General features: G+C 41.1%; 1 protein-coding gene across 1 annotated transcript in view; it reads right to left on the bottom strand.

Moving 5' to 3' along the window:
* Positions 1–17,377, bottom strand: part of LOC117415563 (signal-induced proliferation-associated 1-like protein 3) — a 125,335-nt gene extending 107,958 nt beyond the window's left edge. The window contains 1 exon segment of the mRNA XM_059026718.1: positions 17,124–17,377. The gene's annotated coding sequence lies outside the window, so the exon portion shown is untranslated.
* Between the last annotated feature and the right edge of the window lie 2,828 nt (positions 17,378–20,205).

Genomic DNA, 20,205 nt, shown 5'->3' with positions numbered 1-20,205 from the left:
GATGTGAGTGGCAATCATACCGTGCCTGAGGATGCAATGAAGTACTGCAGGGATCAGAAACAGCATTCATTTTAATGACCAGCTTTAAAGTGGCTTCCTCAAAACTCCCCGTCAGCTTCTTTAAACATTAGACAGCACCACGGATAACAGCTGAAAGAGCTCAAAGCAAATTCTACTTTGAAATGATACTGTAAATAGCCTCTTAACGTCACAACCCACACAGACACCTGGATACAGGTTGTAAAAGCCTCATTTTACCCCAGTGAGTGAACTACAATACAAAGGATCATATCCAGTAGTGTGTATTTCAGGCAAAAACAGTTAATTAACTAGACAATGCATTTTTATATAATCCCTGCCAGTGTTGTGTCTTCACAATAAGCAAAGTGGCCATTGACACATTTTCATAAAGTAATAACTTTTTAACTTGAATAAAGACATACAATAGAAGTGTTGCATGTGCATCCTAAGCTGGATCCATTATACATTTTGCACTTCCCTCAACAACTTCTCTCATTGTAAAATAACCCTGAAGCCCTCTATTGTGGCTTCTGTTTTTGTTCCTGAGTCAAGAGGAATTAGGAGGACTTTATTGATGTCTTAAAAATATTAATAGGTGTTAAACCTAGCCTGGCGCAGCACAGAAACCAGGACCAGAGGACACTGCTGGAAATTAATTAGAGACAGACTTAGAACAGAGGGAAGGAGACAGTTCTTCACACAGAGAGTGGCAAGGGTATGGAATGGGCTGCCTAGTCATGTTGTTGAAGGAGACTCTTCTTCACACAGAGAGTGGTGAGGGGGGCTGGAATGGGCTGCCTAGTCATGTTGTTGAAGGAGACTCTTCTTCACACAGAGAGTGGTGAGGGGGGCTGGAATGGGCTGCCTAGTCATGCTGTTGATGCTGAATAACGGGAATCACTACAGTAGGTACCGGTCAAGCACAGATGGTCCCAATGGCCTCCTCTCGTTTGTAAATGTTCTTATGTTCTAGTTTAACACACGTCTAGCTTCCTCTAGAAGAGACTATCAGCTCAATGTCCTACAGTATTGAGCCCCAGTGGCTGATGGGAAAAGGCATATCCGGAATACTCGACAAACCCAGGTGTTTACTGGGGCACAAAATTCAGGAGATAAAAAAGTTGAATGATCATATGTTATCAGAGATTGTGTCTGCCTGTTTCAGTCTCCACACAGCTGCAAGCCTATAAAAGAACAAAACTGATTGCTTGGGCTCCATAATCAAATGAATCTGATCTACGTCACGCTCTGCTGCAGAACACACAGAAGGAAGGCTTTTCTCCAAACCACACGCAACAACAACAACCAGGGCCTGGAAACTGAGTGTGCACGGCGGTGCAAAGACTAAACAAACAAACTAAACCAGAAGAAGCAGGGCGTGCAGGGTGCCATTCATCATGCAGAGTCTGGGCACTCTAGAAAGAGGCAGGCTAGTGCACCAGGCACATTGCCTACCAGCAATGCTCAACACTGTAGTGCAATACACATTACGGTCAATTGCAGTGAATATTTGGTAATGTTATGAAAGACTATCTGCTTAAGAAGAATTAAAATGTACATGCATTTCCAGAATAAAGGGGGGGGGGGGGTCACAGTAGAATCACTAAAAAACGTACTTGTCATAAAGGTTGTCTCCCCAGTTCAACACAGTAAAATGTAGAAGAAAAAAAATGTTTTTGTATCAACCACAAATGGAGGAAACTCTCCAGGTTTCGGTCCACTTGAGATGAGTTACCCATTGCTAAAACTCCACATTTTGTTAGCAGAATGTACTAACATAATGAATAGCGCTTATAAATCAAGTGACTGCAGCCAGCCAAGCACACCAAGGAAGCTGTTGGGGTTAAACAGAAAGCCTTTCATGCTGCTCAGGTAAAAATGAAATGGAGACTAATGAACAACAAAGCTGTGGAATGCAAGACTTCCAAAGCAATTCTCAGAATCCGGCACAAGGTCCAGCATTCCCTGAGGCACAGCGAGAGGATGAGATGTTTCTCATTCGTTGACTTAAAGCTGCAGTCTCCCGCAATCGGGTTCATTTTATACTAAAACATGATTCTGTTGGTTTAGAATATCACATCCTTCCACAGTGTAGCCTTCTGTGCATCATCACAGAGAAAGCTTGATGGCAATCATTTCTGTTATTACAAAAGCAGCTTGAACTCTTAACTCTGCTTCTCACTACTAACCAAACAGTTTGTCGTCCAGCACCACTTGCAACAGCAGGAGGTTATTATGACACTCAAACTAGGCTGTATTGTTCAGCTCAGGAGGACAAACAGAATTTAAAAGCTGGTTACTTTTGCCCCCTCAGACATTTTTCATGATAGTGAATCAGAGCTGGGTAAGAGGTTGCCTTTATAAACCCTGTGTTATTGTCTTTATACTGTATGAAAAGTACAGCAAAACATTTCTAAAAAGGAGATGTATAATGACCTCTGACTGACACCTTTCATCTCCAATCCACTATGCTGCTCCATGTCTGTGACACTATTCATCAATCGGACAAAATGAAGCTGGCCCTGCCCTTCAAACAAATGTGCAGTAAATTGTTCTATAAAGTGTTGAAAGAGTTAATATACAGTCTCAATGCGTATGGTCCATTTCAACAAAACGTATGTTACAGTATATAGGAGTAGCGCTGGGACAAATATCCGAATGTTCTAACGAATATTTTTTGACATGTATCCTCATACTAAAATCATGTGTTCGTATTCGCTACAAAATAACAAAAGTACCTCACACTTATTTACCACCTCACCAGAAGTTGCCATTCAAAAATGGCAAATGAAAAAGAGCTCTGTGTGATGCGAGTAATATATATAAAAAAAATAATACAAAAAAATACACAGGATCAACACAGCAGCTCTTGAGCCTCTATTTAAAAGTTTTAGACAGCAAAAAGTAAGCAAACCAAAAAAAAGCATTGTGCTGCTTTACAGCGAGTCAGAATCTCATGGGACCTCGCTTAAACAGTGTTCAACTTGCTGGAAATATAGATTGTATTTTGATATAGATTGTATATATTATATTTTTTGTTGTGACTTTCTGTTATGTGGAATGTAATAAACAAGAACCAAAATGGTTTTTTCCCCCTTCCATTTTACAACGCCATGTCCATGTTTGTTTTATTTGAAGTGTTTTGTAGCTTGTTCAGCACAAGTAAAACTCATGTTATTACTTTATGAAAATGTGTCGATGGCCGCTGTTTACTGCGAAGAAACGGCAATGGTAAGGAATTAAAAAAAAGTAAAAAATAAATAAAATGCATTGTCAACTTAATGTACTATATATTTGAGGAACAAACACAGCAACGTTTAACTTGAATTGCTATTTGGCCTCCTTTGTTTTGTAGTTAATTCACTGGGGTAAAGTAAGTCCTACACAACATATTCTTTACTCCTGTTACATATTGTAACGTCTTGCTGTAAAATAAAGGCACACACACAGGGGCCACGCCCCCTGCCGCTGCTTCTATGCTGTCTCTGCCTGCGTTCTGAGCAAATATGAACGAATATTCAAATTATGAACGAATATCCAAACATGAAAATCCTGTGGTCGTCCCAGCACTAATTAGAATGCATCATCATCGGGGAATAAATAAACTGGGGTGTCAACATCGGCTGCTTCCTGATAGAGTAGAGTACAATGGGAAAGACTGTGCTGAGGAGACATCAAAACAAATTAGGATTCAACTCAAAATGAAATCGGATTGTGTAAGACTGCTGATTTGAAAATGGATCCAGCCCCAAGGTCACTGAATGTGCTTTCGTGCTGTAATTGATTAGCCAAGCGAACAGCAGGCCAAGTGAACCAAAGCAGCTCAGACAGTGGAGAGCACATCACATTTTATGGCATTTAATTCAGCAACAGGCTAAAAAAAAAACTATTCAGCATCAAGGCAAAGCAGGAATTCTCCCCCCAGCAGAAAGAAGCTTTGCCCAGGCTTGCTGTGATAGGGCGAGGGGGAATAAACTAGACTATGATCTTGTCATCGAGAGCTCAGTTGCTGAGCAATATAAGAAAATTCTAGCGCTCGTAAAGGGAGGGACAATATCAATGACCCCCGACAATGCACCTGAACAATCCTCATCTGAACATCCACCCCTCTCTGCCATTCAATCCTGGCCCCAGCTGTCGGTCAAGGTGTCAGATTGTGACCATTAAAGAACATTTTCTAGCAAGAGCCCATTTGATCAATGCTTGTCCTCTTCTTCATAGATGATTGATCCAAAAACAGTCAAGTCAGATCTTAAAGGAACTCATTAACTCAGCATCAGCATCGTGGCTTGGTAGCCCATTCCTCGCCACTCTCTCTGGGTCTCCTGCCCTGTCTGTCGCCACTTGACGTCCAGCTGGTCCTGGGTTGTGTGATTTCCTGCTGTGGACTAATCTACTGTACTCTGAAGGGTCAGAGCACCCTGCCCATTCCACTCGAGAACAAAGAGCTGAAAGAAAGCTCACCCGCGGAGGCAGGTGTATGAAACTGCTGTGCCAAGAGCCGTCAATACAGCAAACTAGCAGATCAAGATGTCTGTCCCAATAGCTTATTAAATACTGAAGTTGGCCAAACAATTGGAGGAAGTAATTGAAACAAATCTAAACACATTGAGGCTTGTTAGCAATAAACCTGTCACCAGACTAACTTGTTTACCTGCTTTAAAAATCCATAGGCAGATTACCCAAGCAGGTATTACTGTATTTGGTGTTAGTAAACTTTACTTGAAGCAGACATTGTACTGCAAATACAAGCAGACAGTCCTTTATTTGTTATACGCTTGCGGATAGAAACAACATCTTTGCAGTTTGGTTTTGTTCTGGTGTATTGCTAAAGGCTCTTCTGCTTGTAGAGCAGGTAACAATGCTTACCAAGGCAGAGGAAGTGGAAGATAAGCCCTGTAATGTAGGTTTATCAGAAGAAGATGAAACTAGTCTGGACTCTGCTGTGTAACAACCATTCCCTTCTGAACTTTAGACTGCAGTAGCACAACGGGAGTTAGAAGCGATCCAGTCCCACCGAATTAGAAATTACTAACGACAAACCAACTGTTAAGAATTTTTCAAAATCCCACTGTATAGATCTTGCGGATCGATGTAACTGAACATATGAAAAAAAACACACTTTTTTATGTTTCATAGTAGTTCCGCAGTGCAAACTGTTTTTTTTCTGCGATTTATAAATAGTTCATACGTAGTGTGTCTATGGTTCTTTTATTATAACAGAAATCATTATGAGCTTCACTTTGACTTCTAACAGCAAGCAGAGACCCTACATACAATTTACAGCACAGACAGAATAGATTAACCTGACACTGACTTCTTACCAAAGAAGTAGGATTAATAATACCAAACACTCACTCAATCAGCATGTGCATCTGTATTTCATTGAGTCTGGTTGTATTCTAGTGATAGAAGATCATGAGTATCGGGTGGTTTTCGGGTTGATAATGGTTGCATGGTATGTTTCAACATGTTAGAAAAGGGAGTCACTCTGCTGCTGAGTCACCAAGTACTGGTGACTCACTCAGAAAATATGGTATTGACGAAAATTTCCTTTTAGACAATTTCCCTACCACATAATTACAGTCTCCCAAAATAAAACGTGCTATTCTTGTCTAACAAGGCCATGCCAGACAAACACTATGCGATGGGAGGAACACAGCGCCCAGCACAGTGGATCAGGCCTCGCATCACACTGCACTGTGCTCCGAAGAGTTAGCAGGAAGCCCTGAGGCACTGAAGGGCATCTCAAACTACAGGTCCAACATGTTGGCTTGAAAATACCAAAACAAAGGCTGATTTGTACTAAGAACCATGTCTTCAGGCACAGAGATAAGAAATGCAATTCAGAGATTCTTTACATTTTAGTGCAATTACTGTACTATTCCTCAATGACTTTTTCATGGTTGGGTTTTGCAACAGACCACCCCCTCCCCATTTAATCTTGAGCCTAACAAACAGGTGCCTGCAAACTCTCCCCAAGCAGTAAAACATTGGGGGGGGGGGATAACTCCAACACAGCCCCTCTGGTTTCCACTGTGAATGGGTAACTATCACATGCATATTTGTATTTGAAGGCTTTCGTGAACAGTCTACATATTTTTGCCGAGCATTTTAGTAACATTTTCTTAAGGCATGTATTCTTTCTCCTTGCTGATGAAGAACACAGTATTCAACGCATCGATTATAGTTGATTACTACCTGTCTGATATGCCAGTAGGGCATTTCTGAGAGCACCTCTGACAATTAGTACCTGGATTAGTCAGTAAAATTAGATAAAACCCGAAAAGGACACACAAAGGTGTTGAAAATGAAACAAAAAGAAAAACAGAAAACATCGGCTTACTTCTGTCTGCTATCTGGACCACGCAGTTGGCACCACAGGGTTAAACTTCCAGTCTGAATGGGTATCAAGTTGTGAAAATATAAGACTGCTGATTTCCTTCAAAGACTAGTACTTTGTGAATGAGAGAGCAGCCAGCTACACTGGAAACATGCCTGCAGAGCTGTGGCAGTCACATGGTGCTGTGCTGCCTGGCTGTTTCTCATTCTTTCCCTGAGAACACAAGCAGACTACAGAGAGAGACTGTACCACAGGCATTACATAACCCCACCGTGCATAAACTCACAGCCCCAATCAGGCTGAGAAAGGCAGGCAGGATTTCAGAGAGGCATGGGGCTTGCATTGTGAGCTGGTTACAAGAACAAGCATATTCATTACTGGTTGAGTCGTACAAATTACCATAACGCAAACTCTGGCATGCCTTCTCCTTTGAGCTAAAGAGCAAGCTTTGCATTCTGGGTTTACATACATGCGGTGTTCGTGATGAATGTTGGCGCTCAGGAAAGTTGCTGAGGATGCAGTTTAGTCTGCCCCCAGTGCAGTATCAGACCCCCCAGTCCTTTATGCACTGCGCCAGCTACCTGCCCACAGAACTTCACATTCATCACTTTAATGAAAGCCAAATTCTGGTCACTCGCAATGCAATCAGAGCCCTCCTGACAGTGACAGATGGCATGAATCACGGGGATGGAAATGATATCCGAATACTGCTTCCAGTATGCACTGGGACAAACGTTCGATATTGTACAAACACTGCTTGAAATGTACCTGGTGGTAAAAATGACCGTGTTTGTATTTGTTCATTCAGCAACATGTATACATGACTGAATCAAACAGATACCATGCAAACCAATGCATACATGACACTGATAATAAATAAAACACATTCTACTGTAAAGAAAAGGGTTTCCTTTCTTTAACAGGTAAGCAGCACCCTTCTCCCTGGTATCATTCCAGCCACAGCCAGGTGCAAGATCAACTGCTGGACCGCTCTCCGGGAAGCAGAAACCAGCCTGGAAACACAGGAATACACTGTGCCCCGCCACGCCGTACAATCAAAACAGTGTAATCAAAAAGCTGACATATATCAGAAACAATAGTATAGAAGAAGAATCGTTTAATAAGCAATTCCCGGGGCTTCCGAGTGGCACATCTGGTAAAGGCACTCTGAGTGCAGTGCAGGATGCGCCCTATAGCCTGGAGTTCGACGGTTCGAGTCCAGGCTATTCTATTGCCGACCGTAGACGGGAGCTCCCAGGGGGCGGCGCACAATTGGCTGAGCGCTGCCCGGGGGGTGAGGGGAATGCTTAGGTCGGCCAGGGTGTCCTCGGTTCACTGCGCACCAGCGACCCCTGTAGTCTAACCGGGCACCTGCGGGCCTGCCTGTAAGTTGCCCAGAGCTGCGTTGTCGTCCAACAATTCTCCAGATATATGCAGACCTGGATGAATAGTCCAACAAACACCTACATACATCCCCAGAATCTGATACACTCAATAACTTAAGCAAATTAACAGGCTTCATGACAATTGGATAAGCGGTTCACCAGATATATAACGGTGTGACACACTGTACACTGTGCGATCTTCAGCCCCTATTTACTTCTGGCTGAGAAAACACATTTTAGAGTCCAGATTAGGCTGAGCACGCACTAGCTGCCAAATAGTGATCTCTACAGGCATGTGAAGTTGCCGGTGCTGCTTCAGATTCAGGAGCGAGTCAATCGGGGTCCGGTTCTGTCTGCTGCTAGATGATACAGAGTAGGCACAATGCTTCACGTTTTCCAACATTGGCCCAACTTGCAAAAGAAATGTCTTGTATAGCCATCAACGTTTTGTTTTTTTTATATGTTGCAATCCTAGTTTTTGTTATGTGGAATGTAAAAAGAGAATTAAACTGGCAGGATTACTAAAAAAATAATCACCTGAAATACACACAATTATTTTTAACCGCAACTAAAGTACGTCATCCTTTGTTTTTTTAGTTAATTGAAGGGTAAAGTAAGGTCTTTCTTACTTCTGGGATATTTTTCACATATCAGGGCTTTGATAACGTTTTGCAGATGAACGGCGATTGGAATTCTTGTCTTAATCTTAAACGCATATCCGCTGGCCCAGCACTCTATTGTCGTTTATAGAAAGCAGACACGGCTGACCGTTTCTCTCCAGGTTTGGTTCTGTGTTGGTTTGTTGTTGGTAGACAAGCTTCTTTCCTACCTTGCTTGACAACAAAACCACACGGCTCCAACAGACTGCTGTGTTTGGAGAAATACAAACACAGCTTCTGTGTTGTTAATGGGGAAGGAAGATCAGTCTGATTACTGCTTCGCACATCCAAACGCTATGACTGTAATGTTACTGAACTGCTGGAGAAAAGAAACGTGAAACACCTTAACCGTTAACCACTGCTAACAACCAAGACAGCAGAACTATAATTGCATTGCTCTACAAAGCCCTGTGTTCAGAGCTGCTTCAACTACAGCCTCTACCAGAGTAAACGACTCCCCGCACTCAAGAAAGCCTCTAAATTGAAAACAGCACCAATCGGAAAACGCAATCCATCTTGACTGTCTTTCTAAACAGGTTTTTGAAATTAAATTATTTTCTCACAAAGCAGAGTGCAAGCCCACTTCATTTTTTCCCTCCAGACAGTTAATGCGTCAGACTCGGCATTTAGGTTTTTATACAATTATAAGAAAGGCCACCCAGAAAACTTCAATTTCTGCTGTTCCCAGTTTACTTCTGACATGTGTTCAAATCCCTGCTACAAAACAATATTCTCAGCAAGTCCAGCTATAAATGCGCCCCCATAATCACGAATATTAAGTGTTCCAGACCCCCCTGCAGTGTTTACAAGAAACACATTAACATTTGCTCCTGCGTTGTCCTGGAACTCCTGAAATCATGTTTGTAGTCCCATCCACTGCGACTTCCTCCCTAGTTAGCAGTTATACTCTTTTCTTTGGTTGTTCTGTGTCGTCTTGGGGCTGTGTGCACAGCAGAAAGCACGGATGAGTCAGACTGCAGCATCTGCTTGATATGCCTGGGAGAGCCTGGACCACACAGAACACCTGGGGTAGGAATGAGACACACGCTCCAAACTGCTTCAATCAAATCAAAAGGGCAAACAATAATAATACGGGTACACCGAGAGAACAGCCATGGAACCCGAAATGCAGAGACTGGCGCTGTGCTGAAAAACTAAACAGAATTCCAATTCCAGTTCCAATGTTCCAATCTGAAGCCCCCTTGGTGCAGTGTAGGCCATTGATAGTGGAAATGGTGTCAGCCCTGAGTTAACCCATTACAGACTCGAGGGAGGCCAGCATTCAGGCTCCCGGAGCAGGCAGACACAGAGATCTGCTGCGGACTGGGCTGGGTCCCGGCATGGAAGATTAAAAAGTCACATCAAGTTACACTGTGCAGCAGTCACAATGCAATTGTTTACAAATACAGTACACCCATATCACAGGATCCATGTTTTCTTTGCCCTGCTTAAATTGAATGTTTATGGAAAAGAATCATTAAGAGGCATATGCAAAGTATTAATTGACCACTCAGAACTACATTTCCCATCATCCTCCTGCTCACTGATAAATCCATCTCAGTTACATATGTGAGCAGGAGGGTGATGGGAAATGTAGTTCTGAGAGATCCATGCAGGTACATGGGAAGCCATCTTGAGCAGGGAATGCAATTTAAAAGTTTCAAAAAAAGTGGTCAAAATGTCAAAAAAAAAAACAATTGAAACAATGCACACACCTTACGCAAACAGTTGTAGCAACACATGGGAACATGTAACACAATCAAATAAAAAGGTCCTTATGTACACTTTAAATAGCCTGCTGGTATTTTTTTTTATCTTTTTTTAAAAAATCTATTTTGTGTTTTCTTTTTAGGAAAAGATTGTGTTAATTTAGCTCAGGAGAAAGGCTTCAAAACTGAAAACAAACAAACAAAAAGGTTCAAAAACAATCCAAGGAAAAATGCCTTTTCAGATCCTGTTTGTCTGAGAAACGTTTCACAGGGCTTCTGTTTGATTTCTGCTTACTCTGAGAAAACGACAAATACTTTAAAAGTCACTACTTAAAAGTCGCTGTCAAAACAACCCACATTTTCACAGCTTTTTTTTTTACTGAAACAGTTTTCATTAGAGAAAAAAATGTGGTTTTAAATAAATAAAAAATAATAACACACACACACACACACACACACACACACTAGCAGATGGTTATGTTTTCAGGTTGAACAAGTCCCAATTTCAAACACTGCCCAAGCCAGCAAACTGTGCCAAACACCTACTGCTTCTCACAAAACACAAGCGCGGTCTGGGCACCAACAGTTGAATCCATTTTTTTTTTCTCATTCATTTTAGACTTCACAGCAATACAATGAACTCCTTGCTGTATTTTTTTTGAGTCAATTCAAAGGACAGCATTGCATAAACTGTTCCCCTCAGCTGCAATAACCACCACATGAAATGTTAAATGTGATTTGAATTTATTATGATTTGAACACAGAGGAATCTGATGTGTCTTTAATAGAGTAAAAAAAAAATTGCTTAGCATTTAAAACTGTAAACCTGTGCAGACCTGAGCATTATTTATTTTGATTCGATTAATAAACCACTGATAAAATAAAGTGTAAATCAAGTTTTTAGGCTGCTTAATTTTTTTTTTTTTTTTTTTGACTTTTACAATTTCTCACGGTCCCTTCTTGTCTGGTGAGTCCTACAAAAACAAACAGAGACTGTGCAATATGTGGGCTGTGCTGTACTGCTGCTGCAGAAGGGCGTTTCAAGAGAATGACTGGGACTGGGATCGTTTTAAGAGGGTTCACACGTTCTTTAAACAATGGTGGCATAGTACTGTGAGGCTATGGTTAAACAACAGAAAATTCAGTAGTGAAAACAAACATTTTTATTGTTAATGGAAATTGACAATATCACTGACCTTTAAGCATGGCTTAGTCAGAGCATTAAGAATAGTAGCCCATAGCAAAGGTCTCTGATACATTGTTTCAATTAGTTAATGTCCGCCCTGCTTTTGTCAATCCAATAACAAACTCAACATTCATCGATAGCTACCGAGATATGAGCAGAAGGGAACTGAGAGTGTCACATGCACTGTCTCACTATTATTATTATTATTATTATTATTATTTATTTCTTAGCGGATGCCCTTATCCAGGTCGACTTACAATTGTTACAAGATATCACATTATACATTATTTCACATTATACAGATATCACATTATTTTTTTACGTACAACTACCCATTTATACAGTTTACTGGAGCAATCTAGGTAAAGTACCTTGCTCAAGGGTACAGCAGCAGTGTCCCCCACCTGAGATTGAACCCACGACCCTCTGGTCAAGAGTCCAGAGCCCTAACCACTACTCCACACTGCTGCCCTACGACTGCTGAGTGTGTCATATGCATTCTCTTACTATTAGTGCTGCTGTACTCTGAACACATCATCTTCCTGGAGGTGTGACCCTGTGAATTTCTCTACTGTGTTTCCTGTATGGCAAAACCTTTGTACCCAGGGTTAAGCATTATTGTTATTCCGATGGCTTCCAACTGCCAAAAATAATATGTAATGTAGTAATCACACCCCTCAAATCGCTCCACAGAATTCTACAGGGACTGGTGGTGCTTTAATATTTAAAATGTAAACAAATATCATTTGATTTTCCATATCACACAAACATATACTTTTACAAAACTTCTGTAAGAGGATCGCAGCGATGAGATTAAAAAAAGTCAGTGTAGCTTTAATGAAAGGTCGTAAAACACAGATTTGAGCACTGATGTAAATAAGGACATGCAAATAAACATGGACGTGTACACCGTGCCCAGTGCCTCTCTGACAGCACAGCGAGTGTGGCTTTAGGGTAATCAAGCACAACACTAAACCCACCCGAGTTTAACACAGGGGTGAGCTGGACAGCCTCTGCAAGTGTTCTTCATGTGCTGTGGTCTGAGGAATGATCTGCAGCTTAAAAGATTAGCAAAACTAAGAGTAAGTCTGTCTCTGGAGAGGAAACGCATCCCTTTTCTAGCAGGTGACCTGGCATATGAAACGATACATGAAGTAGACATGCAAGCTCTAAAAAGGAATTCCACCAATGCTGCTGAGTTAGTGAGCACTGTTGATTCAACAGCATATCATATACCAGGTGAACAATGCCTGCTCTGGTGCAGATCATACCAATGGAAGGTATTCCACTTACCTGCTGGGTAAAGGAGATAAAGATCTGAATGCTATGTTTTAACAAAGAGCTTCCCTCTTTCCAAATTCAGCACCACTACCGGCTGTGAGGTCTGACCTGACAAACTCATTTCAAATATCTGGAGCCCTCTGGTAGGGGTGCAGACAGTTCAGTTTTAACGCGATCTAGATGTTGAATCGTTATCAGACTTGTACGTTAAATAGGGCTGGTGTGTGTATACAGCAGTATCTATACAGTGTACACAGACCTGACAAAGACACGAACCCTACATTGGGTGCTTATGGGTTATCTGAGTGGTGAGACACATTCAAAATGTAAATCTTTAACGTGTTTAACCTTTCAGTTTCAACATTATTAAACTGAATCTAACCCCCGACCCTCCTGCACTTGACTATATGACACCCTGTGGTAACAGAGAGTGTGACCATGTGCTGTTGCTGCTGTGAAGGAGGACCGAGGCATCACATTCTCTATGTGACTCCACCTCCTCACGTTCTCTATGTGACTCCGCCTCCGAGTTCTCTGTGTGACTCCGCCTCCGAGTTCTCTGTGTGACTCCGCCTCCGAGTTCTCTGTGTGACTCCGTCTCCTCACGTTCTCTATGTGACGCCGCCTCCTCGTGTCCTGTGTGACTCCGCCTCCGAGTTCTCTGTGTGACTCTGTCTCCTCATGTTCTCTGTGTGACTCCGCCTCCTCGTGTCCTGTGTGACTCCGCCTCCTTGTGTTCTCTGTGACTCCGCCTCGTGTTCTCTGTGTGACTCCGCCTCCTCGGGTTCTCTGTGTGACTCCGCCTCCTCGGGTTCTCTGTGTGACTCCGCCTCCTCGGGTTCTCTGTGTGACTGCCTCCTCTGTATGACTCCGCCTCCTCTGTGTTATCTGTGTGATTCCACCTCCTCGTGTTCTCTGTGTGACTTCACCCCCTACATCTCCACGGTGGGTACAATCCTCTTCTCACAGTGAAGCCGGCTGTAGCACAGAACCTGGCTCCAATCTGTTCTCTTAATGGGGTGGCTGACAAGGGCTAAGGACAGCAATGAATCTGTCAGCACCCTCTCTTCCCCTCTCTCTCTCTCAGCATTGCACAGCTCCTCCCCACATGAAGGGAATCATTTCGGCTGTTATCTGACAGGCCTTCCTGCCCCCAACGTCTGCCTTTCGGAGCTCCCTGCTACCCAGCTGTCGTTCGCTCACAGCCAGCATTTCTTGCAGGCAAGTGAACGAGCCAATGCGTTAACGTCTTCCTGTCATGTCCACAGGCACTGCTGCAGAAGAGCATCTTTTATTGAACCTTCCTTTCATCAGGAGGTGCTGCTAACAAGATAGACCTACCCACTATTAGTGTATCTTTACAGAAACGTTCCCAGCAGTGCAGTTTTGCACAATGATGCTAAACACAGAGACACATTTCTAAAACTAAATTATCAATAGGAATATCACAAACTAGCGCTTCCACATTGAATGATAACTACAGCAACCCCCTTATAAACATTTACAACAGTAAAAGCAAGGCAAAGTGTAATAAAGCACAGTGAAGGCATTGTAAAGCCCAGAGGGGTATGGTAAAGCACATTTAAAAAAAAAAACAACATGGCAAACCAGGGTACACTGTGGGAAATGCATAGTATAATCATGGGAAAATTGCAAAACTACACTGCAATTAACATTTGTAAGGGAAAAAACATTTAAAAAAAAAACTACATAAAACTTCACAATCTAGACACACACGAACACAAGGGTAAAACTAACATTTAGGAAATGTGCACGTCTACAGTAGATCCAGCCATTTAGTATCCAACACAGAATGTAGTACTATAAACTCGGAACAGCAAAGCAAGTTAATGGCATACTGAACGAGTTCAGTGGTGGGTATCTCCGAGTTCACTGTAAAGGTTGAGTGAACAGCTAGTTAGCAAAGCTAGCTGAAGCATGCACCCAGCACCTAGGACAGGATTATAATATGTGTATGTTAACACTAGGGCTGGAATGCTGCAATACAATATGTAGCACAATAGTCCTGATGGCCTAATTGTATGATGCATACAGAGTATGTGTTCATACCAAGCATTAAACATCCTTCATTCAAGAGCCTTCAGTGAACTACAATGAGCTGTGCTGTGGTCTTGTATCATGATAGCAACCCCATACACCTCAATTACGATATGATACATATTGCAAAGATGGTATCATGATTCATCGATACTTGAATTGTTACACCACTAGGGAATACCTAATCACCAAGCGCTGGTGCTGGCTAACACTGAATTAGACACTAACATATGGACTCAAAGTTATAATCAAACTGCAGTAAAAGCCATCTGCATTTCCCCTTGCGTTAGTGACCTCGAAATACCCCATCATTCACATTCTGCCAACACTTCACTCTTTAGCCAGGGGCTTGTTCATTATGGTAATGAAATCAGTAGATATATATTTTCTAGCTAAACCAACAGCTTTCTGTCCCAAAAGAAAGAGAAACTCAAGTCCCACCCCCAGCACAGTCAATACAGCTGCAAACTCTGGAATCTGAAGCAAGTTCTAACAATCTAATCTGGTCATTAAAGTACAGGGCTGATAGAATTACCATGGGGGCATAGACACTGCACTGGAATTAGACACAGGCATGCGTAGCCTATCGTACGTGGCAACAAACAAATTGCTAATGTTGGCATTTTTTAATAAGAATTGTGCTGGCTATTATGTGTCTCTATGCATCATATTTGATGTACTTTTTAAGTGTTGCCTGGGAAAACCAAATTATTTAATCATTTTCAAATAAATCACTCGATATTTTCAAGTGCCTCGGTCTGACTCTACCCACAAAGTACACATTATGAGTCGTAATTTAAAATGTTGTGTGAAGGTTTGGACATTACTGTAAATACGCATGTTACATATGTGTGTTTACACAGTGGTTAAAGTGACTTTACAGTGTGTGTGTTTAGCACTCATGTTTCTTTTCCAGTGCAGGCTCATACATTAACATTTTAGTCATCTATTTAGATTTTATTGGAGTTCTCGCTATGGGATATGTGGCTGTCAATACTCCAAACAGGTTTCACCTTAAATTAAACGTAACACCCGTTAATACACATCAGCCACCTGACACAATACTAGTCCACTCATTATTTCATGACACAGACCTTGCTGGCTGTCCCGTTTGTGTACTGAAAGGCAGTTCCGGTTCAGGGCACACAGGTTTCCAACAGGAAATTGAGGGGCAGACAATGCCTCGCGGCAGCTCAAATACGGAACGTAAACAAATTAAGGAACTCTTTCAAAATTTTTTTTTTAATTATTATTATGTAATTGTTAACACCCTGTGACGATCATTTGAATACGGGCTTAAATAAAAGTTTAACTCTGTTATACGTGTATGTACCGTTTCAATCCTGTTAAAATGTCTTATACTGTAGACTCAAAAGATAATTTAGCTGCATACAGTTTGTTTAGGAAATAGATTTACCCCCAAACAAACCGAAAAAAAATTAACACACAATACCGGTAAGCAAAGAGAAATTCGCCAGGAAAAGAAAAGACCAATTTTCCCATGGCACATGTAAACACTGATAGAAAAAGCCAGGTACAGTTATTGAACCTCGAACCTCTCAACGCTTGACTTGCAGTTTGATGATGACAGCTGTGTTTGTTTGTGGAGGGAGGTCGTAGTTTTTTTTTTTTTTCCAACTAAATTACGACATAATTTCACAACATTTTTTATTTTCAATCCCTGCAATTAAAAGCCATGCTTTAAAATTCACAGCGCTTACAATGTATTTTTTATCGGTTCTTTACAGTGTTAACATAACGTGTAACAAACTAGTACCAGCTGAATTAATACCTAGCCATTCAGCCGATTGCCTGTGTTGGTATATCAACCACATTAAATACTAAAATCCTGCTTCTGTGTTGTCAGTTCGGCGTACGCTGCTGTATCAGTTCCAACTGGAAAGTATTCCTGGAGTCTCCAGCGGTGAATGCACAACTTTCTCGAACACGAGGTGATACTGAGCAAACTGTTGTCCAACTGGACACAATCCCACTGCGATCCTCCAAGTCGTTATTTACATTACTACTTGGAGTGACATATGGCAAGCCAATGCAATGATCACTTCTTGTACTAGTATTGTTAGGGGGCTCGCCTAATCGAATGCAACGTTCAACCTACCTTTGGAAAACTGCAAACCCCACAGTGCCGTGCAAAGCTGGAGGCTGCGCACTGTGCTAAAACAGACCAGGAAGGGCTTTTATATATCATTATAATAATAAAATAAAATAAAAAAAACACACATAAAAAGCACCGACAATTTGAATCGAATGAAACTAATAAAAACAACACCACAAAGAAACGATTATGCAAACATGCAATTACTTTGTGCCAAGCTTAACGTGAAAGAAACGTCCGATCTTAAAACATATTCACGGATTAACAGTGTTACTGTAAGTAGTAATTATACTGGCTGTGCTACTGTATCAGTTAAAAAGCTACATTTATCAAGTTTAAAAGAGCTCCGATGTCTCACTTCTTACCTGTTTCGTTTCCCATAGTTATAAAATATGAAAGTCGGTGTAGTGTAGGTCAATTGTGCTGTATAGAATTCCGATTCCTCCAGTTAAATTTGACTTATACTCCGCAACGCACACGCCTGGTCTCTCTCGAGCAAGCTAGTCTCCTCTCCCCAACAAGCCAGCCCGGTCACACTGCGCCTGCGTCGCCAACCTGCACACTGCGCTGACCGCGAGGGGGCGTCATTCTCGCTCTTTGCATCACTTCATAGGCACAGGAACACATGAATGTCCTTGCACCGTCAAGGGTTTATGAAACTAAATAGAGGAGAGTGAGTTCAGCGTAACTTTGATGGCTGTCCTATTTGGTTGGTTCTATGAAATATTTTACTGCAATGTAATGTTTTAATACAGTTTAAGGATTATTGTTTTGACAGCAAACCTGTGCTTGTTACCTGTACGAGTTTATAACATCCATACAAGACACTTGCAATCCTGAGTCATTTCACCTGGAGAAATGGCCCCACCACTTCACTGGGTTCTTTCCTGTCAATAACCAGTCAGCTGCTTCCCCTGTTGACTGACAAGCTTTCAGCCAGTAACATGATCCAGATAACACTGCTGAGGTGAAATGACCCTGGGAGTGCAAGGACACACAGGTAACCCAGGAATAAGGCAGAGAGACCGAGAGCCTCCTGTAACCTACAGCAGCACCACAGATCAGGTTTTAAAATGTGTGCTCGACCGCGCTTATTTTAAAACTGCACAACTGAGGCCTGTGTAGCTCATGGAAGTGCAAAATGGCTACGATTAATGGAATTATTTAGCTAGCTACAATGACTTTAAGTGATATTAAAATGGTTTCAAACAAATCCCAGAGTCAGTTATTTTAATAAACGTATTGTCAAATTATTTTGCCTACATCCAAAGTAAGGTTTCTGATCAAGAGAGCACGGAGGACCTCTTGTCCAGAAAGCTGTCCACTTTTCTTTTTGGGAGTACTGTAATTATTATTATTTATTTCTTATCAGACGCCCTTATCCAGGACGACTTACAATTGTTACAGGTTATCATATTATTTTTACATACAATTACCCATTTATACAGTTGGGTTTTTACTGGAGCAATCGAGGTGAAGTACCTTGCTCAAGGGTACAACAGCAGTGTCCCCCACCTGGGATTGAACCCACGACCCTCTGGTCAAGAGTCCAGATCCCTAACCACTACTCCACACTGCTGCCCTATATAGAATGTAGAAAGCACTACAGGCAACACCAGAGAATGCATTGGAATACTACAGCAAGGTCGCAAGACACTGCAGCTGTCAGTTCGATTCTACTCTTTTCTTTTTTAATCTAAAATTAGATTGACAATGGCTTTGTCATGCCAGTGAAAAGCACTTCTACCCAAAATGCAGTAAAACCACTGGGTGAAGAGATCTGCAGTCACAGGAAGATCTGGTGGCAGCAATTATCATCCGTGTATGGAGTGTGACTGACGCTGTATTCCCTGTGTAATTACGCTCTGCTTTGAGAATGCTGCTTTATTTGAAGTTGACTGGATGCACTTAGGAGATTCACATGAAGCTAGTTTGAGTCCAAGAGCGGCACTATTAACGCTGCAAACCCTGCAGCACCCTCTCGTGTACATTAAACCTGAGGCGATTCTCACAATGCTCACAAACTACTGTATCTCTATCAGGGTGTCCCTCTTGTTTGCAATCACTGTGCACTTCATTTTCATTTCCAGTTATCACCCCAGTGGTTTCTACTAAGCTCTCAGACATGTCTTCTCTCTCAGCTGGTACAGTGTAAGAGTGTAGCCTGTCTCCTTGTAGCACTCTGCCCCTAGTGGATGTAAGAAATACTGCACAGTGTTCTAGGTGGTATTTATCTACAGCCTGCAAAGTGAGGCGCAGAATTTAAAAATGATGCTTTCTGTCCGTCCATGCATCTTTCACGCTCCATAACTCAAACTATGTAGGTTATGGAAGTCATTGTCACACAGATGGACTACAACATATACAAAGATTGTGGGAATCAACCTTTGACTTTTGACCCCCAGGTCAAGGTCACAGAATACCAAGCTGAATCTCTGTTTGTGACATTCTCATTATAGGAGTGGAATCGATGTTAGTTGGGGGGGTGGCAATTTTTCTTATTAACCAAAACATAATGACTTTCTGTGTATGGGTAATCATTGAGATAAAATATTGTGTTACCATTTGCAAGCACTAGAGGCTCTCAGATAATATACTAGCCTGCTTTACAGTAATGAAACTATATTTCATATATTTGGGATCGATTTTTCAGATTTATATACAAAAGCCGTTATTTAAAAGATTTTAGTTTTTCATTAAATCTCATATATATTCTTTCTATATAATATGCCTAATAACTGTAGTAGGGTTGTAACTTTTTTGCCATTGAGTAAGAACATTAAAACACAAATGAATTTAAAAATAAATTTGAATAGTAAGCATTGAGAATCTTGTAAAAGCCGCCCATGTTTTATGTGGATTTAGGAAGACCTGTGGTGCTGGTAATCTAGTCACACACTCAGTATAATTCTCTGAGGATTTTAAAGGGTGAATGGGAAGCAATTGGATACTTCATGGATACGATTCACTTTTGGGGGATAATTTTTAAAAATGTATGTTTGGTAGCTAGTATTATTAAACAATTTACAATGAGGCAGCAGACACTCAACACATATTAATCAAATCACTAAAATCAAGGAACTTATCTGAATTCCTTTATTTATTTATTTTACTTAAATTCAGAATACAGTTCAAACTATAACCCTCATAAAGAATTTTGCCACATAAATGGAATAGATCAATATATATTAGAAATGCATTTGTCAATATAATCTAGTAAACATTTTTGTACATAAAATGTGTTTTGTTAGATAAACAAATACAGTATATTTTGTTATATCTATCTATCTATCTATCTATCTATCTATCTATCTATCTATCTATCTATCTATCTATATTCTTCAATAACACATTTTTTTATAAAATAGTTTTTCTATCTTAGTGTTGCTATTTTACAATCTAAAATGCATTTTCTTTTTGTCCTGTTTTAAAATTCAAATTGTATTA

The sequence above is a fragment of the Acipenser ruthenus genome, chromosome 7, assembly GCF_902713425.1.
Source record: "Acipenser ruthenus chromosome 7, fAciRut3.2 maternal haplotype, whole genome shotgun sequence".
In the NCBI taxonomy this organism is placed as follows: domain Eukaryota; kingdom Metazoa; phylum Chordata; class Actinopteri; order Acipenseriformes; family Acipenseridae; genus Acipenser; species Acipenser ruthenus.
Note: the sequence above shows the minus strand (reverse complement) of the source record. Positions and strands in the feature narration are given on the sequence as shown.